Raw genomic sequence first — 21,833 nt, 5'->3', positions numbered from 1 at the left:
CTAGGTACCAAAATGGAATAATTGCAATGCTGAGATATCATGTACTAAAAATAAAACTATATTACTGCAGAATAATGTAGCCAATGTACTTTATGTTACAGCAGGTGTGTTGGCCCAAAGATAAGAAGAAGATCTGTATTTTAATTCTGTCTTTACGCAACTATATAATAGTATAAACAATGCAAGTTTTTGCCTGAGACATTTAGTGTACAGTTATAATTGAATGTACTTTCTCTGAAACTTCATATTTTATTTAGTGTCAGTGTCTGTAGGTTATGCTCACTCACTTTATAAATGCAGATGTCAACAGAAACTCAAAAAACTGTATTTTAAAGAAGTATTTAAATGATGTGGTGAACTCAGTGGCAAAAGAGTGGCAGGCAATGTTGGCTGTGGCAGCTACATACTGGTACTATACTACACATATCCATTTAAAATAGCAACCAATGGCTAATCAACTATTACCTCCAAAAACTGGTGCGTTAATAACTACAGAGATTGCAATGGCAGATAAATTCAGGATTATTTTGGGACAAGAAGTAGGGTTATCAATAATAAATAATGTCCCCATGCCAATGGGAAATCCATAGAACACATTTAACATATCATAATTTTGTTCCACAGATTATAAAGTTATTTCTGAAGGAAAAACACAAGGGAAGATATTTATATTTGTATGTTAAAATGTATGAGAATATGTTGGAATATCCTTACATAGATATACTAACAAACAAAAAAGAAATGTTTTAATAAGAATACCTGTTTATTCACACTGTAATTATGACAATTATAGGTTGCACGAGTGACACTTGCTTGGGACATTGCTGTCCAAACTAGTCTGTTCATTTTCTAGCAATTTAGTTGTACTAATGCAACTCATTATGGGACCATGCTGATATGATTCAGGTTAACAACAACAACAAAAGACTATCTAAGTCAATTTGTTTTACAACTTAAGCTTTACCATGTAATAACTTGAAAGCAATTAATCATGTCTAAAATATTACTAGTGTTTTCCCCCTTTTTTAGCTGTGAAACTGTGTAAAGTTCTTTGAAAATCAGCTGGTAGCGTTTGTCATCTTCATTAATATCTTCTTTATATGGTAATTTCTCATATAAAGCCATATAAAGTTTAGCACTGGAAAGTACTTCTCTGTACCAATGCTTTGGGAAAGAACTCTAGGCTAAAGTTCAGTAAACAACTGAAGTGAGGTACAAAAAGAGGGGGAGAAAACAAGTTAAACATAACATTGTTTTGGTATCTCCCTTCTTCCTACAATCTTTGATAATGGTTTTGCCAGGGCACACTCATGAAAGAACTTTATTTGTTCTGATAATATAGATGGGAATCATGAAGCAGAAAGGACAATCAGATCTGCTCGGTGCTATCCCTGTGTTAGCATGTTCTTACAGCAGATTCAGTCCTCTGTCATCTCACTCCTACACTGTGGTCCAGGAGTGACACAGTTTTCCAGCCTCAGTATTTAAAGTTTCTCTTCTACCTCAGAGCCAATTCAGAAGTCAGACCTTGGTTAAAGGTTTTTATGTGCTTTGGGTATCTTCTGTATTTAGTAACAGTAATTGGCACATCTGTGCTATTATGATGGAAGGAGTGGACAGAGGAGGTCAGAGGATATCTGTTATCTACTTTGTGGTCTTTTCCTGTCAGAGGCTCTACAGGAGGAAAGAACTCAGGAATGTTACATGAGTAAATTGAAAAGGCAACTATTTTCAGTGCAATCAAAATATCAGGAGCATGTTTTCCTCTCTGCCACATTTTGAACTGCTCTAAGGAAAAAAATCGGGATTAATCTGCATCAGGATTAAGTCTAAGTAAATTTGAGCCCCAAAGAGCTTCCTGTGTAGCCAGCTCAGACTTCAAATGCCAGCAAAGGCCACCTGGGAACAAAGACAATTTAGGAAAGCTTTTTTCAGCTGGCATCTAAAATATAATTGCTGTTAAAAATGTGAGACTAGATCATTATTAGACACTTACACTAGTGAAAATGTAAAAAAAAAAATAATCTCCTGGATTTCTGTGTTTATCTGGGGTCTAGTCATTGAGTGTTTAATCCTATGCCGTTCCTCTTAAGGCAGCAGTGGTCAAATAAATAATATAAAATATAAATATGACTGTATATCAAAGTCTTGAAAAAAAATAAAGGATGGTCAATTTGGAAAATAAACATATTGTAGCAAATGCTGAATTATCTTTCCCTGTGTTATTCAGTTTTCTGTTTCATTTTCTACAACAGAAACTGAAATATGACTTCCTTTAATATTAGCAGTTCTGAGGCATCTCAGGAATGACATTTTAAGTCCTGTGCCATAGTATGGGAAACAAGTTGTTTTCTTGTTCCACTTGGTTTGATTTTTCTAATGGCTTCATTATTGACAGTGACAATATACTTTATTTCGCTTATTTACAGCCTTTTTGTACAAACTGAAATATGAGATGGTTAAGAGAAGATGTTTTCATTTATTCCAGATTCTTTAATTGGAAGAGAGTTTGATGTAAGTCTAGACAATATCAATATTCTTCATGTTTACACAAAGTGGTCAATGTTTTTCAAAAGCTTATACAGAAGATTGATGACATTTGTCCTAAGATTTTGATACTAATAGACAAGAAGAAAATACTGAGATTGTAATGGAACTGCAATGTAGTATGTGTTATCTTGTCAGACAAGGACTTGTGCTACAATTGCATTCAGCTGAGCAAACCAAAACAATATGTTCTTAAATGAAGAAATTGAATGCCAATTCTTTCAACTGCTTTCATTGAATTACAATCCTGATCTGTGCTGCAAAGTTATTGATAAAGAGGCTTAATTTCCTGGAGGCCAACTTGCATTCTGCTTGGGAAACATCTTCAAATTAGAATAGAAATCAGTGATGAGACATCCTCAAATAGAAATATTTTTTTTTTTTTTTTGGCCAGGGAATCTTGAATGTAAGGTCCAGTCTGTCCAAAATTATGCAAGAATTAAATAATTCAGAAAGATAAAGGAGGTTATGCCTTGGAGTTGATTCAGTGGGCTAAATAAAAGCAAGGCCTACCATCTGAGATGCATTAGGTTATCTGAGTCAGGTATAGGAGTGGCGTATAATAGAAGACATGTGGAAGACCAGAGTTCTGTGCTATCAGCACAGGACAAATAGTACACCAGGATACTGATTAACTGAAGGAAAATAGTGCTACAGACACATTTTCTAGGCAAATGAACTAAGATCCTTATTTTTGGTGCAAATAATTCAGAAAAATGAAAATGTAGAGACTGTCAAGACACTTGAGTTTCAAAGGAAGGAAAAAGTTTCAAAGAAAATGCAAAGAGTGACAGGTACTCAGTGACCCGAATTCAGAAAAAGAGTAACATAAAGACACCTCCTTTATGTATGTTTTATACCATGCAGTATTTGATATTGGAATACCATCAAGAATCTTGGATATTTTTTGAGTCTCTAATGATTGAATCAGATTAAAGTATTTTGTTGCTGGCTCAGTTTTATCCTTCATTTGATATAAAAGCTGTTGAGATATATAAAGAAATACCCCAGTGATTTAGGCAAACAGAATGTCATCTTTCTTACAAAGGTGCTAAAAATTATTTAAGAAAGTTCTTAAACTACACACCTAATGATATAAATATAATTCTAGTATTTTATTTCTACAGGGCATGGAGATGAGTAACTAATGAATGATTTAAGTTTTTTTTCAGTAATCAATTAATATAAACAAGATTGGACCCAGTATTCACCCCTGGGGTACACTGCTAGTTACTGGCCTCCAACTAGGCTTTGTTTCACTGACCACCACCCTCTAGGCCTGACCATTTAGCCAGTTTTCAATCCACCTCTCTCCTCATTCAGTGTATACATCCAGAGCTTGTCTGTGAGGATCTTATGGGGGACAGTGTCAAAAACCTTACTGAAGTCCAGGTAGACAATATCCACTACTCTTCCCTCATCTACCAGGCCAGTTGTTTCACTGTAGAGGTTTATCAAGTTGGTAAAGCATGACTTCCCCTTGATGAGGCTATGCTGACTACTCCTGATGACTTTCTTGTCTTTCATGTGCCTGGAAGTGGTTTCCAGGGTTAGCTACCCCTTCACCTTCCCAGGGATCGAGTTGGGCTGATTGGACTGCAGTCTCCTGTATCCTCCTTCTTGAAGAAGGGTACATCTTCCTTACTCCAGGTTTTTCTGCTAGTGAAAAATAAACACAAATTAAAAAAAAAAAAAAAGCCAAATCAGCTGCAGTCTACACATTTGTTATCTATACACAAAATAAATGTAGAGTACTTGCAAAATTTAACATTTTTATGCTTGTTGCAGTGTTAATTATTAAGTCAAATAGCTTATGGATAATTAAAATAAGATTAAATTCGAGACCATTCCTTTGCTCATCCGTATAGCTGCTGTAGCAGGCAGGTAAGTAGCATAACATTCTGTACTGCTGGAGAGTTTTGCTGTAAAATTGAAAAATCTCTTAATGTGCATCATTGCAGTATTGGAATACAATCAAAGTGAAATGCATCATGCATAGAAAATGAGTTTTGGTGTTTGTGCTCTGTGTGCTCTAGTTCCATTAGCATTGTATGGGGCAATTTGGAACTGGAACATCACTTTCCTACACTGAACTTCAGTCATAGAAATGTCTTGCTCAATCTGCACAGGGTGTTCAAACCACACAGAGAAAGTATTGCTGGAGCCATTGAAAGTAAACTTTGTCAGATTATGAGCAAGGATGACCCTTAACCATTTTAGTTCAATTTTGATGCTATATTCAGCTTCGCCACAGCTTGACCCATTCAGTCCCAGTCCTGCTATTAAATAACCATTTGTCCACAGGAAAATTATTATTGTCATACAGATGTCTATACCTCCACTGATTACTGTGATATGCAGATGACTGAAATAAGCAGCATTGCTGAGGTATGAGTCTTTTTTGTTGATGGAAACTCTACTTGAATTTTATTTGCAGCCATGTACCACAGAAATATGTTGTGAGATTCTTCAAGGGTAAGAACAGAGGTAATTATAGAGGTAATTCTGGCCTTTCAAGACTCCATGCCCTGAAAATGTCCCTGATACTGCCCTTTAGTTACCTGTGAACTTCCCTCCTGCCTTAAACATCTGTGTAATTAGATTCCTCATGTCTCTATCTGCAACTCTTGCCAGCTTCTCACTTTGTTATATTCAGCAGTTATTTATGTCATGTCCAGTAGTTTCTCCTGATCTGTTTAGTTAGTTGTCTGTGTCCTTTCATGTGGGATTCACAAGAAAGGGCTCTGAAAAGAGCTGTATCGGAATGTGTCTTGTGTATGAATCCTACATGGGTCACCAGTGGCTGAGATCAGTGATGGACAAATTTTTTGCCCTGTGGACCTTTAACATCCAAGAAAACATTTCACAGAGTAATAAACACTGTTCTTGAGATTTAATGGAAAATACTAAGGAAACAAATAAACAAACAAACAAACAAACCCTGTAGAAATTGCATGGACTGCTTACAAGATCTTGTTAAGGAATTACAAATAGAGATGAAATAATTATAAAATATATGTTTGAAAAAGGTTGCTCTATATACTAACAAGTGATCCTAGAGTATGTATCAGGTAGGTCCATGTTGTTAATTTCATTCTGGCCAACATTTTTTAATTACAGCTATAAAAGCAGCATGTGTTCCTGTACACTTATAAAATCTGTGGATGACATTAAACTGAGAGAACCTGAAAGCATGTTGAAGAATAGGATCACAACTCTGAGCGACTTTGATTATTTGGAAAATATAACTGAAGATGAGTTCAGAGTTCCAGATAAGAAATTAGAAGTGAAACTGTGTCTGAGTAAGTGAAGGCAGTACAGAGAGAAGTATTAAAATAGAAATTAAGTTGCCAATGTGCTGCTGTTGTGAAAGACGAGTTAGAGCGTGCTAATAATGGAGACAAATACAAAGATATGGGAGATAATTCGTATTTATTCAGCTTCCTCAGTGTTGATTTGGCTGGATTAAAGTACTCTACAAAGTTTTACTGCCACACTTAAAGAAAGTTCTAGTTAAAGTAGAAATTTCTGAAGGAAGCAAAAAGAACATGACTGTCCATTCTCTACTAGATCTAGATATTTCTGTTTCTTCTCAGACCTGATATAGAGACATAGTGCCCCTAGTCTTTTTTTTTCTACTGTGTCAGTCTAAAAAGAGATTACCTCTCCATACAAACTTTGCCTCTCTTATCACTTTTCCATCCTAGTGAAAAGAGGATTATAATGAAGACATTTACAATACTTCCATTCTTTAGAAAACAAAGGATAATTGACTTTATCTGCAGAATGAATATAGGTCATATATTAGGATTAACCTTCTAAGTGAGGGTGTTGAGAAGACTGTTCAAGTGATGTCCTGGTAAAACATCTTCACACTCACTGTCAGCACATAAGGATATGTCTGCATGTATGTCAGTATCCAAACTATTCTCAAAAATCTCTGTCTTTGTATATAAGAGATACAGATTATATTGTGTTTATTAAAAGGAAATGCATAAAATATTTCTAAAAGTTAGCTTCAGCCATATATATATCTGATCAGATTTTCTCTCTTTTGCTAGGATTTTCCTTAAACAATCTATCTAATTTTTAAACAATCTATTTAATTTTGCAGTAAAGACATTTTAAAGTAACACCTTAGAACAGTATCTATAAGGCAATAAATGTTTAAGTTAATTATTTGGACAGTCAACAAGTGGATTTTCTATGCCCTGTTTAACCCAATCTTGTTTACTTTTGACCCAATTTAATTAACAAAACATTTCTTTCCAATCTAGCATATAGATTAAGCTTTCTACTACATATTTAAAATACTGTCACCATTCACTTGTGTCAGATTTATGGTCCAGTGCCACCCTATCTGACATAGAATAAATTAGTACACAGAAGAATCTGAATAGGAAACCAAAGGAAGAGCTTGTTCTCTTTAATTATTGAATTGATATAAATTATAATTAACATAATGGTTGGAATGTAATTATACTACCATTCAATAATTTATTCTATGTTTATGTACCATGTCCAATTTGCTTTTGTTAACCCCTAACCTGCATATTATGACTTGGCATTATGCATTTGTAATAAGAGATGTTAATTTTATTTTCATAATTGCCTGAATATGAGATTTAGGGTAATTATTTGTGCAACTTTATTAACAACATACAGTTTCAAAACATTGCTGAAGAAAAAAAAAACAATTTATAAAAACAATTTACAAATATTTCCTATACTGAATGTATCTGTTTTCAGATTAATTTTAATTAACTGTAACCTGCTGTTTGAAAAAAAAAAAAAAAATAAAACAAAACACAGCAGAAACAAACTGAAATTAGAAGTAAACAGGAATTCCAGCAGAGCTATTTCATGCAAAGAATGCTGGAAATATGAAATAAATTGCCAAGAGCACTGATGCGACCAGTATAAATGGATTCATGGAGGAGAAGGGAGAAATTAAAGCTGCAGTGACAATACAGAAGGGTGAGAAGGAAATAAATTTGGAGAGCTTGTATGCTTAGGTCAAGCAACCTGACTTGCTTAAGTAATTCTTTATTGATGTGTTTGCCTCACCAGTCCTATATGTAGATTCAGAGTTTTGCCATCAAAATAATTTGTTAACATAACAAAAGCTCAGACAGGGTCAAATTCAAGGTACAAAAGTTTAAGCTAGGGAAGAGATCTTTCATTCTGGAGGCAAATGGTACAGTAGTTGTTGGGTGATTGGTGATTTGTTTACTGTGTATGCTGACCTAGCATTCTCATTGGCATGCCTGGAGATTTAGAAAAGGAAATAATTCAGTTACACAGTACAACAAGGCTGCCACAGGTCATGGCCATTAGTGGCCTACTAAGCTTTTTATTTGACACAACCTCATAGAGGAAAATATTTTTGCTGATGGTGGCAAAAATAACATTTCATCCACTACATTTCTTTAATTTAGAGGCCTTGCTTTTCAGAGGGAGTTGGCTAATAATAATAATAAAAAATTGTTACCTAAGTAATTTTAAAAATATTTGAGGCTTGGATAGGATCTTATGGTATCATCTAAATATCTGCAGTAACTAAATATTGCTCTCAGAGGATGGTTCATACACTAATTGGCAAATGCATCAACTAAGTAGCACTGGAATGGATTATAGCATCTCTCTCATTTCTTTTATAAAGAAGAAAAAAAGGCTGTAGGTTGGAGAAGGAATGCAAAGCATTCCTGTGATTGGATGCTGGAAGACTGAAAGAGTATCAGAAGGTTGAAAAAGTTGTGTAAAGAAGTATATTTTGAAAGGTTATTTGCATTTTAATGGATGCACATGAGAGATCAGTTCAAGTAACTGTTTTCCTTGACACATTCATTTTTTGCGATGAAATACAACTCAAAGAGTTGTTTGTATGTGTATATATATAATCATAATCATAGCTCATTTTTGAACACTTCAGGAGCTGGACTCATTTGAAACATTTCTTTAACCAAAAATACCTTCATTGGCCAAATGAGAACTCACTTTATTCAATGTTTTTTATTTCCAAGGAGAACAATCTGGATAACCATTTTTTCTGTTTGTTGGCAGCTAAGAAAATTTTATAAATACAGCTTTCTAAATTTTTAGTGAAAAGTAACCTATCAGCATTTTTCTGAGTTCCAACTACAGACCAGAGTGAGCCACATCTCTGTTCTCGTTACATTTGGCTAAAAATAGAAGCATTTTTTTTTTTTCATATAAGAAACCATATAAGACCATATAAGATACCAAAAGAAGAACCTTACGGTAAGTCCTATTTTATCATCTTTATGTAAAACTTCTGCAGGAGTTTTGGAATCCTCGGATCCGCTTAAGCTGATGAGAATTAGTTATGTTTTAACATCTGGTTTAACATTGCCTATGTGAGGAAAGTGCTCACTCATTGTAACTCTCCTGAAATATAAAAATAAATAAGTATTTTTTTTTCTTGTTTGTTTGTTTGGGGTTTTTTTTTTAAAGTAATTTTAAAGATACAGGTTAAAGTTATGGTACTTGAATAATTTTAGATGCAGAACTTTTTTCATTTACAAACCTGGCATTACTTCTCCAAGGTACACACTAACTCTAGTCATTGCATAAAGTTGATAGTTTAGTCAAACTAGATTAGGCCTTTATTGTATCAGATGTTTTGTCTCACAGGAAAATTTCGGTGCTTTATAACTCACAGTAGATGATTGTAATACAAGTTGAGTGACATATATGCCTGTGTGACTTTTAAATTGCTTGAAAAGATGAGCTATTGATAGATAGCTATTAAAAGTCATTGTAAACAGCTTAGATTGTCAAACTAGGGAACTGTTTATTGAAAAGAATAGAGCAAAAATTCCCTAATGATTGTGCTACATCAAGAGAAATTATTCGGAACCCGTGCAAGACTGCAGCAATGCTTTCCAACTTGGGATTTCAGTGCAAGGCTCACATTTTTCAGCACATTGTCACAAAATCTTAACTTGTGGAATCAAGAGCTTGGGTGAGAATCTACCTGTCACATTGGCAGAAGAATGCTTGGAAATGCAAATTAAATGTGCTATTAAAACTGAAGAAGTATTAGACAAGGGGAAAATATGTCAATTTTTTTTGTAAACTTTATGACTGTCAAACCAGTCTATGAATTTTTAAAACATGAGTCATGTTTTTTTTTTGGGATGCCTGTGGCTGCCAATATACAGAATTTTTTCAGTCCACACTTCCATATTCTAGGTTTGTGAGTGAAACCAAAATAAGACCTGCGTTTCTGACAAAAGGCTTCCAATTACCCATTACTTATTTTCTCAGTTTGGTTTTAATTAAGAGGATCTTCCATATAGCCAGAATTTTAGATTTGTCCATGACACAGCACTGTCTGTCAATTTGCTTCCTCTTCTTCCATCATTAGTCAAGTCTGAATTTGAATAAGTGCACAGACAGAAAAATAATTTTGAAGCAATAGCATGAAGTTTGTTCACTTGGTCACTGAATAGTTAGGAAATTTAGAAATATTTGTACTTCTGAATTTCTAATTTCTCTTTCTTGATTATAATGTAGTCTTTAATTATGTGATAGTAGCATGTTTTTTTTTTTTTTTAAATCTCCCACTGTCCATATCATATGACAAGAGCGTCTTCTGATAGGTAATCCTGCTGACATTGTTTCCTTCTGAAAATAAAACTAAAAACTTGATTGATTAAGAATGTGATACCAATTGTGAAGAATAGGGCCAAAACCATTTGGAGGAAGATCCTGGTCTGTGAGCTTCTGCTTATATTTATACGAAGTAGAACACAGTTTACAGGAGGGATTTCCAATGCCTTTCATACCATCTGTTCCTAAGTAATCATTGGTCTTTTCAAGATTTTGTAAATTTGTTTTTAGCTTTGCCAGATTATCCATATTATAAAAAAAAAAACAAACCACACACGCATATTTTTTTTTCAATTTATGAGTGACTTGCTTCCAGGACAACAGAAGGTTCATCCACACCAATTAATCTCTCCTCAAGTTTGTAACTGCAAATTGTCTGCAACTCCAAATTTGCTCAGAAGTGTAAGATCAGTAGCATTTCAAAGTACAGATATGTTCGCTTGTGAGGGACACTATGCATTTTTTTTTTCTATTCTGTTATCACCATGCTCATGACTGATATATGTTTTCCCAAGACAGTAAAAAAGAACCTTGATTTCCATGTTTCATATTCAATGTGAAGTGTGCTTTGAGAGAGAAACAACATCAAACAGGTGGCAGAAAAGGGAGAACTTAAATGTATATACACATCACAAGGGATGTGGTACATTTTCCATCTAATCTATTTAGTTTCGCATGTATCCCCCAATGCCAGGATATCCAAGCACAGCATGATCCATAGGTTTGCACATTGCTCAAGACGTATGATCAGATCTCAGAAAACAGAAAATGCTATCAATAAAACATGAAGAAAAGTTAATTACGGGCTTCCATTCAGAGTCACCCTGCTGTTCATGGCCCATTATAATGAATCATTCTTAACATGTGTGAGAGATTGACAGAGTTTTTATAAACTTTCCATTCTCCCAAGTTTTCCCTGTGTAATAAGTGCCTGCTCTACACTAGGAAAGTGATTAAGTATCAATTTCATGTAGAATAAGGAATAAATATTTAAAAGACTAATGAGACACTATTTTTACTGCTTCGAGTACTGTGACTAACCAATGAGTCAGAAGAATGCCTCTGTCATTTTAATTAGTTGCTGGATGAGCCTCTTTTTTTTTTTTTTTTTACTTAAATTATCTAATATTTTTTAAAGTAACTTTAAACATTTCAGGAATGCACTTTTTGAGTGATGAGACCAAAAATTATTTTCCAAGGGTCCTACTGGAATAAACATGTATTACATGTTTGTCTGAACATACAAGAGTCTGAAAGTAAGGTCAGTTTACCTTGTCAGTTCCTTCTAGGTCTGTGTTTGTGTGTCACTGTTACATCTAGGATGCAAGTGTTTACAAGCCCAAGTTATCGGTTTTTGGTATTTAGTGTCTTGCAGATCTAAATATTAGAAAACTTTTTCTCCTACTTCAGCCTTTCATTGGTCAAGTGTAATGGAAAATGACTCCTTTTGCTAGTTATTTTTCTTTTATTTTCTGTAACTTATTGGTTCAATTAGAAAGATTGTTGGCTCACTTTTTAGTACAGATTCTTGCAAATTGTCTTAATCTGGCATGTTAGATGCATGAATGTATGTCCATCTTCTGATGTGTTTTATAACCTCACTTAATGAGTTTTCTAACAATTAAAATATTGAGACCAAGATTGTGAATATCTGCTCAAATTGTTACTGTTTGCATAAGGTTTTATAGGTAGGTCAGTATCTTAGAAAAGTATTGTTTGCTTCTTTGTTTTCTTTTGTTCCTGTCATAATTTTTGGTTTCACTTCACCGAAATGCCTTAGGCCTTTATGAAACTAATGAAAACTTTGCTGTTCTGCCTGTGTTAAACTATGTTAGTGAAACAAATTGCTATAATTTCAAGCACTTGAACAGTTATGTCAAGTGGTATTAGTTTATTGTCCAAAATAGCAGTGCTCATACATATTTTATTTAATATGCCTCAGTGAATGTAACATCTTCCTTCATCTTTACCATTTGTGTTTCTTAAATGTACATTTAGAACTAAAAAGGGTAAATTTCAGAAAGGTGGTTGATATAGAAACACCATCAGTTGAATTTACTGTGAATCTAGCCAGTGCTGCAGCTTCGTCTTTTTCTGGACTAAAGTGATGACTATAGACTTTGAAGTGTAATCAGCCTCCTCCTGATGTAGGTATACACAGAGAAAAATGAGGGATCTTCCCCCCACTGTGAGTCCTCCGTTACCTAATCAGTGTTGCTAAACCAGGGGAAGTAGGCCATTGCCTGTAAAACCATAAAACTCAGTGGTCAGCAGAGGTTTTATCTTCCTTTTTGTGTTTTATTGACACAGACTGGAGTTTGTTGCGGCTGCTAGATCGAAATAGAATCACAGGATCACAGAATGGTTGGGGTTGGAAGGGACCTCTGGAGATCATCTAGTCCAACCCACCTGCTAAAGCAGATTCACCTAGAGCAGATCACACAGGAATGTGTCCAAGTGGGTCTTGAATGTCTCCAGAGAAGGAGACTTCACAGCCTCTCTGGGCAGCTTGTTCCAGTGCTCTGGCACCCTCAAAGTAAAGAAGTTTTTTGTCATATTCAAATGGAACCTCTTGTGCTTCAGTCTGTGCCAGTTGCCTCTTATCCTAACATTGAGCACCACTGAAAGGAGTCTGGTCCCATCCTCTTGACATCCACCCTTGAGATATTTATAACGATTGATGAGATCCCCTCTCAGCATTCTCTTCTCCAGGCTGAACAGACACAGCTGTCTCAGTCTCTCTTCATAAGAAAGATGCTCTAGGCCCCTAATCATCTTTGTAGCCTGCTGTTGGACTCCCTCCAGTAATTCCTTGTACTTCTTAAACTGGAGAGCCCAGAACTAGATGCAATACTCCGCATGTGACCTCACCAGGACAGATTGGGAAGGGAGGCTAACCTCCCTTGACCTGTTGGTTACACTTTTCTTAATGCATCCCAGGATACTATTGGCCTTGGCCACAAGGGCACATTGGTGACTCATGGTCAACCTGTTGTTTACCAGAACTCCCAGCTCCTTCTCTGCAATGCTACTTTCCAACAGGTGTGCCCCTAACCTGTACTGGTGCCTGGGGTTATTCTTCCCCAGTTGTAGGATCCTACACTTGCCCTTGTTAAATTTCATGAAACCTGTTATTGTAGCTAAGATGATGCCCTTCGTTTTGGTATTTCTGAATAAATCTTCATTTTAAAAGGTTATGAATCATCACAATAACAGGTAAGTACCTCCTACATGTGATGGTGCTCTTGGAGATCTCATCTCTCCATATGACTTTGCATTGTCCCTTGCTTTGAGCTTAGTGGCTGGAAAGCTGCCTGGCAGAAAGTGATCTGGGGATGTTGATTGATAGCTGGCTGAATATGAGCCAGTAGTGTGCCAAGGTCGCCAAGAAGGCCAACAGCATCCTGATGTGCATCAAGAATAATGTGGTCAGCAGGACTAGAGGAGTGATTGTGTCAATGTACTCAGTGCTGGTGAGGCCCCACCTTGAATACTGTGGTCAGTTTTGGGCCCCTCATCCTAAGAAGGACATTGAGGTACTAGAGAAAGTGCAGAGGAGGGTGACCAAGCCAGTGAGGGGTCTGGAGCACAAATCTTAGAGGATCAGTTGAGGAAGCTGGGGCTTTTTAGCCTTAGGAAAAGAAAGCTGAAAGGAGACCTTATAGCTGTCTACAACTACCTGAAAGGAGGTTGTAGCATGAAGGGTGTTGGCCTCTTCTTCCAGGTAACAAGTGATAGGACAAGAGGAAGTGGCCTCAAGTTGCTCCAGGGGAGGTTTAGATTGGATATTAGGAAAAAAATCTTCATGGAAAGGGTTGTCAGGCATTGGAACAGGCTGCCCAGGGAAACAGTGGAGTCACCATCCCTGGAGGCATTTAGAAGGTGTTTAGATGAGGTTCTTAGGGGCATGGTTTAGTACTAGAGTTAGGTTAGGTTATGGTTGGACTCAATGATCCTGCAGGTCTCTTCCAACTGAAATTATTCTATGATTCTATGATAGCTCAGTGGCCTAAGTTCTTTCCTCTGTAGGTTAAAAGCAGAAGATTTGGGAACAAAATAATGACACAACTGAGATTTTTCTCAGAAGTGCCTCTGTGCCAGTAAGCGACATAAAACACTATAGACTTTTAGAAAAATTTAGAGAAATACATCTAATTAAATATCTGTCTTCAACTTCTGACAATTTGGTTTCTTTAAAGAGAAAATAATCACGTTCTCTTCTGGTATAAGTCAATTTGTATATGCACTTGTATTTGTATGCACATGGATTTCAATGTATTTAATCTCTATCTTGAAGAAGTCCAGCCTTTATATAAAAATTCATCTAAATTTCATAAGAAATAACAAAAGAAAATATTTGATGGTTATAGTTTATAAGTTGAAAACCAATTGATATGTGTGGTGATTGACAAATTTAAGATTAACAGAAAAAATTATTTCACAGCCATGTTAAAAAAATAAAATGTTTTTCTTTATGGCATTGCATTTCAGAATCCAGTTTGATTTAGAAGAGTAGTCTTCTGCCTTTAGAAATAGCTGTTAGGTAGCAAAATAAGGTACATTAGACAGTATAAATTAGATTTGCTTTAGCAGACTAGAAACTAGTTAGACCTCAAACAGTGTTGCACATCACAAATTCTAGGTTTTATGTGAGACAATGTGGTAAGCTTAAAGGAGTTAATACTTACCGTCCTGAAGGCTTTTTTTTTTTTATTACCAAGGGGTGCAAATAAACCTGCTTCTTAGGACAGAAATTTAAAGGTCACTCCTCACATGTCATGAATCACAGATCTAGGAAGAAATAGATTAAGGAAGCTCAACAGCATCAGCAACATGGTAGTGTTGGTTTAATCCTGTAACAAAGAACTGATTCCAGTTATTATTCTGTTCCTTGGGGAGTAATTTAATTCTAGTTCAGCTATTATGAAAAACCTGATATAAGTTATAATTCTAGAATGGTATTCAGTTTTGGTTCTTACTCTTATGGATCCATATTAATTTTAGTCTTTACTCTTGTTAAACAGTGTGTTTAATTTCATTTTTGTCAAGAGATAATTTGATGTTTCCTAATTTATTTTAAAATCAGTACAGATTAACTTTATTTAAATGCATGTATAATTAATGTGTCTGTTTATACAATTTTAATATTATGGGCTCATTGGACTGCATGCATTTTGAGAGGTTGTTTAGCCTATTATCGATAGGGATTCATATTTATGTCACTCCTAATATATATTTCCATATGGTTCCAGTTTTGGAGATTGACACTTTCCAGAGCAATCGTAAGATACATTTTTTCTAATATCTAGTCTGAATCTTCCTTACTGCAATGTAAAAGTGTTATCCCTAGCTCTGTCTGCTGCACGCATAAGGAACAACTGTCCTTAAGAAAAAAAAAAAAAAAATATATATATATGTATATATATAGCGTATATCATGAATATTATAGAATCAGTTTGGTTGGAAGAGATGCTTACGATCATCAGCTCCAACCATAGCCTAACACTGACACCTCCAGGGATGGGGAATTAACCACCTCCCTGGGAAGCCTGTTCCAGTGCCAGACAAGCCTTTCCGTGAAGAAATTTTTCCAAATATCCAATCTAAACCTCCCTTGGCACAACTTCAGGCCATTTCCTCTTGTCCTATCTCTTGCTACTTGGGAGAAGAGACCAACACCCTCCATGCTACAACCTCCTTTCAGGTAGTTGCAGAAAGCAATAAGGTCTCCCCTTAGCCTCCTTTTCTCCAGACTAAACAGCTCCAGTTCCCTCACTTGCTCCTCATAAGACCTATGCTCCAGACCCCTCACCAGCTACATTGCCCTCTTCTGAACTCTCTCCAGCATCTCAATGTCTTTCTTGTAGTGAGGCACCCAAAACTGAATGCAGGACTCAAGATGGGGCTTCACTAGCAGCAAGTACAAGGTGACAATCACTTCTCTAGTCCTGCTGGCCGCACTATTTCTGATACAAGCCAGAATGCTGTTGGCCTTCTTGGCCACCTTGGCACACTGCTGGCTCATGTTCAGCCACTATTGATCAACAGCCCCAGCTTTTTTTCTGCTGGGCAGCTTTCCAGCCACTCTTCCCCAGGCCTGTAGCACTGCATGGGGTTGTTGTGGCCCAAGTGCAGGACTCAGCACTTGGCCTTGTTCAACCTCATACAATTGGCCTTAGCTCAACGATCCAGCCTGTCCAGATCCATCTGTAGAGCCCTGCAGTTGTCTCTTTTCCCAGCAGTCTTGCTTACTTCAGGCTAAGTAACCTAAGCCACTCAGCTGCTTCTGAGAGGGCTTGCTAATAGACTTCTCATAATTCCTTTTTTCCTCTTGCTTTGCTGCAGCTGATTGGGATTTCTTGAAGTATGGTTCCCAGAGTTAGAGACAAGGCTGAAACTGTGGCCTTACAAAGGTTAGACAAAGCAGAATCTGTTTTATAGCCTAGTCAAGCTGAGCGCTGGTCTTGGTATGATTCCATTTATCAACGTTCTGTTCTCATTCTCTACAAAGGTTACAGATTTCATTCCAATTCTGCCTAGGAAATGTACTTTGTATCTCCTTCTTCCCATCAAGAAAACTCTTGTTATTCTCATTAATAGACTCTTCCCAGTGGCATCTGGTTACAGAACAACATGTAAATGTCACAAATTGAAACACAGGAAGTTCTCTCTGAATATGGACACCTTATTAATGTATTTATTTATTTATTTTTTTTATTTTATTTTTGTTTTTCTTCCTGTAAGGATGATTGAACTTGTTTCTCAGAGACGCTGTGGAGTCACCACAGTTAAAATCCAACAAGACACAGACCCAGGTAACCTGCTCTAGCTGACCCTTCATTGAGCAGAGGAGCTGGACTAGGCAGTCTCCAGAGGTCCCTTGCACCTTTTCTGTGACTCTGTGAAAAGAATGCCAAAAATATAGGTTATGCATACAGAACTATACTTCTTAGCAGAATTAGAAGAAACTAAATTCTGTCACTGAAATCTCTCAGACTTTTCAGTCATGCAGAGAATATAAAGTATGTTATTTTCCATACTTTCATAAATCTAAGTTTTCCACATGTCCAAGTATAAAGTTTAAAGTAAATCCTTATGAAATATTTATTGTATTAACTACTGTGCAAAACTGATTAGCAGGCTCAAATATGATAAGTTAAATGGTATGTATTTTTTATGTGGAGAGGGAAAGTTAAATTTTAATCCAAATTCATGTTGGCTTATTAGATACACTGCTGAATGAGTAAAAAAGACATGTTGGTTCTCAGTGCTTTTACAAGCTGTAGACAGTTGCTCATCTTGCCAAGGATAAACTTTTACTCACTTTTAAATAGGCACTCAGAATATATTTTTATATTTTGGTGTATGACCCACATCTATTGTCCATCATATTAAATGACATAAAATGCTCATTTCTAAAAAAAAAAAAAGGTAATCATTGATACACTAAATTCTCCCTTGAAAGAGGTTGTTCACATGAAATTATGCTTACTCTAATTTCATAAAAGATCATTATACACTTATTACAATATCCTGATAATGTGCTCTGTTCAGAACAAAGCCATGATTATACTTGTGCAAGTGGTCATATATGACTGTGAGTTGTTAGAGTGAAGCTTAGAGAAAGAAAAGAGATAGATATATATATTTTTTCTTAATGTAGACCACTAAAGTTTCCAGTCCTTCAAAACTGCACTTCCATCACTGCTTTGAAAATTTTGGATTTGCTGTGTTTTAGTTTCAAAAGTAGTTATCTTATTGAGTTGAAACTCAAATAAAACAGAATGAGATTTTCCACTGACCTTGAAAGATTTAGTTGTTGGACTGATTTATAAAGTAGGATCTTATTTTTCAGTGCTAACACACTACAGATATTGTGTGACTTGTGTCTGATCACAGAAGAGAGTCTGGGAAAGCTCAGCCTAGTAATAGCAGTACTGCAGCTGTAAGTAGATAGACTATTTACAAAAAAATTATAATCACATAGCTGGGAATATCTAGAATTATTCAAAAGTAAAAAATATAGCTACAAAATATTTCCTGACTTTTTTCTCTCCACTAATGTTTAGAATATGAGGTTACCTTAGCTTCATTATTTTGTTTGTTTTCCTCCTTGAACATGTTTGCTTAGTCACATTCAAATATTTTCAAAAGATCTGCTGCTGCTGTTGGAGGTAAATTAGTGTCGGATTGACCAGAGGTCCAATCCAGCATTTCTTATGTTCCAGCTTCATATTACTCCCTTAGTCAATCATTCTATACATTCAGATCATCTCTTGTGTTCTCTTGCTTTTGTCAGTTTTGATGCCTTTAAAGTTGATGCCTGCTCTCACTTCTGTTCCAGCTTATTTTTCGTAATAAGGAATGATTTTTTCCAAACCTATTCATAGGTTTTTTTGTTTTCTCCTCATCTATATCTTCCACAAAACGGATGCCTGCAGAGACACATAGCAAGATATACCTGAGTCGAAAGGAACTATATTGCATTACACATGCTGTATTATAAAATAGAAAGATCTGTCAAAGCATATGGCTTGTCTCATGAACTGTAAGATTGTATGATCAATTTATTATGTGCTGGAGGACAACACATTTGTTTACTGCCGTTTGTAATGGTTTTATCAAAGCAAACAATGAAGTATTTTGGAATTTATTGTAGTTACCTGTGAGTTTAAGTGTTACATTTTTATTTCACTGATTTACAGTTACAGCTACACATGATTTGACTGACTAAAATACAAATGTATACTATACAAATCTATACTATACTACTGTATACTACAGTTTGCTTTCTGTATGTTTCAGTAAGTACCCCATACTGTCTTCTAAGACACTTCATTTGCCAGTGGAAAGTCAATATATATTTTCATTTATCAGAGGTATTTCAAGAGCTGCAAATTCTTCTGATTTTTCTGAAACAGGTGTTTCAAAATGTGATTGAAATTCTCATCAAGATAATTCAGATCAAATGCTGTGAAGGAGAAAGCTCAATTAAAGTAGCTTTTCTGATAATTGCATGAAAGTTATATGATGAAAATAATTATTTTTTAAAAAGTTACATTTATATTTTATAGCTTTCTGCCTTCAGCATTGGTTGTAGTATAACATAAGGTAATAGAGTGTTTTTGTCTTTTAGGTGAATGCATACTTTATGGCAGAGAATATTACACTAGATTACATTTTCTTGTGCAGAACTATCCACGGTGGCAATAAATGAAAATGCAATGATAGAAATGGGAAACTTCCCACTTCTAGGGATAATTTTTTAAAGGAATGACTCTTGAGAAACTTACTTTCCTGTTGATGGGCTGCTGTTGAACTGCTTGAAAATCAAATTGTTCAATTTTATCTTCAGAGGGCACACTAAATCCAAGGGTTATGCTGAGGTATGATATTATTAAAGAGATCAATGTACTGGAATTGTAATGTTCTGGACACTGAATCCAAAACTTAATATATGAAGCTCAGCTAAATTAGTAACCAGGAACAAATTAATTATACCTGGTGGTTTATTTAGCTTCCTATGTATCTTAAATGCAAATGGTTTTGTTTTCATTATCAAGAGCAACAGATCATGCACAAATTACTTTTGGATAAAACAAACTCTCTTTTAAATCATCTTTTGAACTGATGGCTGAAACCATTTTTTCTTATTGCAGCTCAACTTGTTTTTACAGAATGTGCAGGTTTTTGGGATTGAGGGCAAAGACAGCTCTTCCAATAAAGGTGGGATTGGTAGATCAATATGTACTAACACTAGATGAAGTTTGAAGTGGGTATCATGACTGTCTATGACATCAGTCTCTATTTCATTGACATAGGATTTCCAGACTCCATTTATGACATCAAAGTTTTCCTCCAGTCCAGTTCCTGTTTGTGACCTCTGGATTATTTCCTCATAACTGATCTCTGTCTTTCCCCATTTAATCTAAGACAGAAAGTGCCTCTAGTGCCATTTGGCTGTGTGTATGGTAGATTTTGACCAAAAAAAAAAAAAAAAAAAAAAAAAGAGGAAAAGCTCTCTGCTTTCTTTCCTTCATAGGAAATCACTCCTGCTTCATTCAGCCCTTTGCTCTTCACTGTTTTCAGTCATCATCAAACCTTCTTTTCATTTTGAGGGATGTCAAAACAATTATCAGTTAGATATTCTGATTCAGTATTTTCAGCTTTCTTTTTTCCCTAATACGAGATTCCCTATTGATTAATTAATTTCCTTTCTTCCTCCTATTTTATCCTGTTTTGCTAAAATAAAAAGGTTTTAAACAATTATATAGCTGCAGTACTTCACAGTTATTTATGCTTGATTGTGCAGTTTTCTTCTACATTTTCTTTTACACTGTTTGGAGAAGTCTGTTTTTTATAACACCAATGTTTTTCAAGCTAAACAAATAATTGATGCTGTCTTCTTATTGGCTGGCACAATTAATTTGGATGGACTCCCCACAAATCAATAGATCCCTCTTTTGTATTGCAAACATGCAGGTAGTTCTCTGGCAATTGATATTCTTCTGTTGTCAGGGGTTTCAGTGGTCAGTATTTTCAAACTATTTGCTAATAATAAAGACAAGGAAGTACAGTACATTGCAGCACTTCAACTGATGTAGGAACATACCCAGACATATATGAAATTTAACAACGAAAACCATGGGAGACTGTGATTCAGTGTTACCCTGTCCCCCAGTGGTAACCTAAGGGATTTTATTTATTTATCTTATTGCTAAATGGTGTCATTTGGTAAGATAACAGAGGTGAGCAGAAACCGCAAACTATGAGGTTTATCTGCATTACATATGTGAACTTATCCACTTTCATTTATCACAGTTCAACTGAATTTTCTCTAGCACAAGCCAGGTAATTTATTTTCTTTACTGAGCTCATTGAGAAAGTATTATTAAAAATAAAGATTTTTTTTTTTCTCCTAAAACATGAAAGAAATAATGTAGATTAAGAATTATCTTAGAATGAAGAAAATAGGTAAGGGTGAGACAATAATAGCCATGGAAAATACAGTGCTGTATATGTAAACAGGCAAATATCTTCTATTTGAATCCACACACCAGACAGTGAGGCACTTATTCTTGATGTGAGATAACTCATTTCAACCCACTCCAGGACTCTAAGCTCTGCTGAAAGGTACTCTGGAGTGGACTTCTGCTAAGTTTGGTTTGTGGATTACCGAAATATTTATTCATGTAATGGCATAAGACAGATTATTCAACATCATGAATAAACCACCCTTCTAGAATGGAAGATTTTTGCCATCAGATGCTTCCCAAGGGGCTGTGGAAAAACAAATGCTCCCTTAAGCATCTTTATGAGAGATCACAGAGAACACATAATAAAAATACGTGTTCTTGTGTATGTGTGTGTGTTTGTGTTATACACATTTAAAAGTGCAAAACTAGAAGATATCATACATATGGAGTTACTGGCTTGTAGAGAAAGAAAAAGAGAATCTGTGGCACTGTGAAATCTCATAATATGTGAATTCTTTAACCTCACAGCTCTAAAAAAACTTGACGATAGCATTGCATTTCTAAAGGAGAAAAGAGCGGATAATACCATTAACCACTTTCCTTTGGATCTTCTGCCAGAAACCCTTGTACTTGTTATCTTACTGAATGCAGTTACTTTCCCAAGTAGTCTTCTAA

The sequence above is a fragment of the Nesoenas mayeri genome (genome assembly GCF_963082525.1).
Source record: "Nesoenas mayeri genome assembly, chromosome: 3".
Lineage (NCBI taxonomy): Eukaryota > Metazoa > Chordata > Aves > Columbiformes > Columbidae > Nesoenas > Nesoenas mayeri.
This window is presented reverse-complemented; position numbering follows the sequence as displayed.